The sequence below is a fragment of the Engraulis encrasicolus genome, unplaced genomic scaffold, assembly GCF_034702125.1.
Source record: "Engraulis encrasicolus isolate BLACKSEA-1 unplaced genomic scaffold, IST_EnEncr_1.0 scaffold_606_np1212, whole genome shotgun sequence".
NCBI lineage: Eukaryota > Metazoa > Chordata > Actinopteri > Clupeiformes > Engraulidae > Engraulis > Engraulis encrasicolus.
The window spans coordinates 19,257-23,039 of record NW_026945924.1 but is presented as its reverse complement, the minus strand read 5'-3'; positions in this window follow the sequence as shown (position 1 = coordinate 23,039).

Genomic DNA, 3,783 nt, shown 5'->3' with positions numbered 1-3,783 from the left:
GTCCCTGCCCCGCCCTCAATGAAAAGGAAAAACTGTTCTGGATTTTGATTTGTTTACGAGTTGTAAAGCCCAATCTCTTACTTTGTAAAATGTTTTTTTTGCCTGCGTTTGGTTGAGGTTCTGATACATTTGTTTGAGCATAGTTGAGCTGATCGGTGGACACTGCATTAGTGGCATTGCTGCTCTATCATTTGAAATTTCTTGCTGAATTCTGGAACATCATCTTGTTCTTCCTGCTCTATAGGGTCGAGTGGCTGGCGATCAGCAAGGGCTTCAATTTGCAGGAGTTCCGAATTTGGCGCAAAGGAGGCCCAAGCGTCCTCTTTCACGCCATGTTCTTGGAAATCTCTGATGGCTTGTTCCACGATTTCGATGCCCTTTTCATAGCGCTTTCTGTTTGTTTCAACAATTGTTTTAACAGCTGTTGTGCCCTGTGACCCTGGGAGTTTAACATTCGCATTTTGGTAAAAACTTTCATAAGAGTCATATGGAGGAATTTTCAATTGGCGATCTGTTCTGTACGGTAGGAAAACCTTGAGCATGGTTCCGTAGTATTTCTCGGGGTCTTTTTTTTTCTGAAAATCGAGCATATCGAATGACAGCAGGTTTCCCTCTGGTTCTTTTTTGAATGTGGCCCATATTGTTCAGAAGAGGTAGGGCGTTGTGAGCCTTTTTTTTGTTGGCCGTACAGTGGCCTGAAGTTGGACGCGAAGTCAGCCATGCACATATTTTGAAAATCTTCCGTTTGGGGTCTTGCCTTGTATTTTTCAGCCAAACCAGTCATCCAAACCTGTTCAGAATTTGGATCTTTTGTGTCTAGATACTTCATTGGTAGGCTCATTTTTAATGCATTGTCGTCTGTTGGAATGAATACCACGTTGCGTGAGGAAGATTTCAGTTTTAGACCGCAGATGCGAGTGACGGCCTCTTGTATACTTACCTCACGGTTTTTTGAGTAAGCCTGCATGATTTGCTTCATGTGTTCAAGATCAGATGCATCTTGTTGACCTACCTCTTGAATAATGCCTTTGAGGAATTCACTCATGTCATATTCCGGTTTTGAGATGTAAGACATTAAATACATTATGCAACTTTCTGGGTTGTCGATGAACTGAATGTCCATGTTGGCATTCCATGCTCTCAACAGGTCTGGGTTGTAGCCATTGATCCAACAGTCTTGGACGTCGCGTTTCATCATGATGGCAGAATGGTCGTTCATGTCGTGTAGGCAATTCTCATATTCGTCATATGACATTTCGCACTGAGCTAGAATGTCGTGTATCGTTTTGGATGCCGCATCTTCTTCCTGTAACAAATCCCAAACTGGTTTCAGTTTATCTTTCGATTCCTTTCGGGGGCATGGCCTATCTGGGTCACTTGGCGTAGGCCTGGAAATGAAAGTGTTCTCAACCGGACGCTTGGGAAATCCAAATCGGCAATGCTTGTTCCCTTTTTTGCATGACTTGGTGTGGTTTTTGCTATGGGTCTGCACTTCCTTCACAATTTTATGCAGTTCAGGATCTGTCGCCTCATCAGGTAGCTGGCAAGATACGTACCGATCAATGAATGCTGTTACCTTCTCTTCTGGGTCTACATCAAGTTGTGGTGCGTCCTTGATCCAGAAGAGAGAGTGGATGTGAGCGGATCCGCGCGCTTGAAATTCTACTCTGAAGAAAAAATCCAAGACCTCGCCGAGCGGTTGTGCAGGTGACAAAATCAGGTCCCTCATTAAGGCTTCAACTCTTTTCTCAAACATTCTGATAATCGTGACCGGATTGGAACGGAGGATGTCTGCCTTTGTTGCCCAATCCATCTCTTCCACAGGCATGTCTTCCCCGCGTTGGGCTTGGATGACTTCCATAATCTCTGGCCAGCGCATTTCAGCAGCAGAGAAAGTCACAAAGAATGTGGGCTGGCCTAGTTGCTTTAAACAGGCAAACAGGTCTCTCATGGTTTTTTGCCAATAAGCTGGGGTTCCTCGTAATGGCTGCATGAACCTTGTAGCATCACCATGTCGCACAAGTTTTTGCACCTCGTTCTGACTTTTCAATAGGGAAGTGGTGATCTTTTTGCCATCTTTAGTAAACACTTTACCTTTTCGTAATTGTATCGACATGCTTGACATTGCAAGGTTCATCTCAGTCACAAACTGAGCAAAGAAAATGTAATTGCTGTCCACTGCAAATCTGTTGTCTGCACTAAACAGTCTTGCATTGAAATACCTGCTTGGAGACAGCTTTCGTGGGCGATCTTCATCTAGCGTGTTCTTACCTGTATTGAATTGGACCGGAAAGGCCATGGACTCCAACTTTGGAGTTTTGAAGAAGTTAACTGGGTTATTTCCCTGTGCTGGTGCTATTGAATAGATATTTTCTCCAAATGACATTAACTCCTGACCAACATCTGCTGGCTGAAGACAAGAATCAAATGCAATGGCATGCTGTTGTGCTACAGTATCATCCTGTTCCTCATCATCCTCACCATCGTCCTGTTGCTCATCATTGTGTTGTTGTGGTTGAACTTCATTTTGGGTCACAGGGTCTTGGAGATTGTCTGGATCTATGTTTACATTGTTATCGTCTTGTACCAATTCTGTGTCTTCAAAATAATCTCGCTCGGAAACTTCACGGACAGAAATGTTTCTGTATTCGGAGTGGCTCTCTTTCAACTTGAGCAGAGCTGTTTTGACTTTACGCATGTTTAAATTTTGAAAGGCAAAATGACCTTTGTACTGCAGGCGCCGTTTTAGCTTTACGCGAAGCAGTTGCGCTTCAGATGGTGGCCTGGGAAGGGAATCAACTGTAGACTCAACCTCTGAAGGCACACATACCACTGCGCCATGAATTGCATGTTGCTGTCCCTTTGGAAGCGAAATGATCTTTGCAAAAGGTATGAACTTTGCAATGACATGTCTTTCAAGCACATTCAGACCCTTGAGTTCATCTGGTATTGGATCCAGCTCAAGGTTATTAGCCACTGCAATGTTTGGGAGTTGCCCTATTTTTATACTCTCGTGACAGCTGTGACATATCCATTCCTTTTTCCTCTCTGGCATTGTACATGTACCTACATTTTGGCAAAGGTCTTCACAAACATGCACATATGCACCGGTTATGCACATAGATGCCAATTCAGGGTCTTTAGTGTATTTTGATCGTTTGCATTGCCTCACTTGATTCGAAAACAAACATCGGTGGCATACACTGCAAACATATGTGGGACCTTGTTTCACATTCTTCTGAAATGTTGATTGTGCCCGTCTCATCAATAGGTCACTTCTAAAATGTTTTTTTGCTGCAAAGGCAGAATACTTTTGTTTAATGCGGTTACTACACCTCATCTTGTGCTGGGCTATGGGATTCATTCTGTTAGCAGATTGGTGGAGTTGATGTGATGATTGAAAGAGTTTCATATTTTGAACATTTGTACGATATTTCTTGAAAAGAGCATGTGTGTCTTTTGTAATGGATGAGGTTTGCCTATAGAAACGCATTTTGGCTTTCATTGTAGTTTTTTGCTTTTTTCGGAAGGTAGAGTCATTTTGGTAACGTGTGACATTTCGTTGTTTTTTCGCACTCCGAAAAATGTGGTCGTTTTGGTATTGCCCAGTAATCCTTTTTTTATGTGCCTGCCTGAAGTCTGGGTTGTTCTTGTATTGCTGAGTAATTCGATTCTTTTGTGCCTGTCTGAAGTCTGGGTTGTTCTTGTATTGCTGAGTAATTCGATTCTTTTGTGCCTGTCTGAAGTTTGGGTCGTTTTTGTATTTCTGAGTAATGCGTTTTT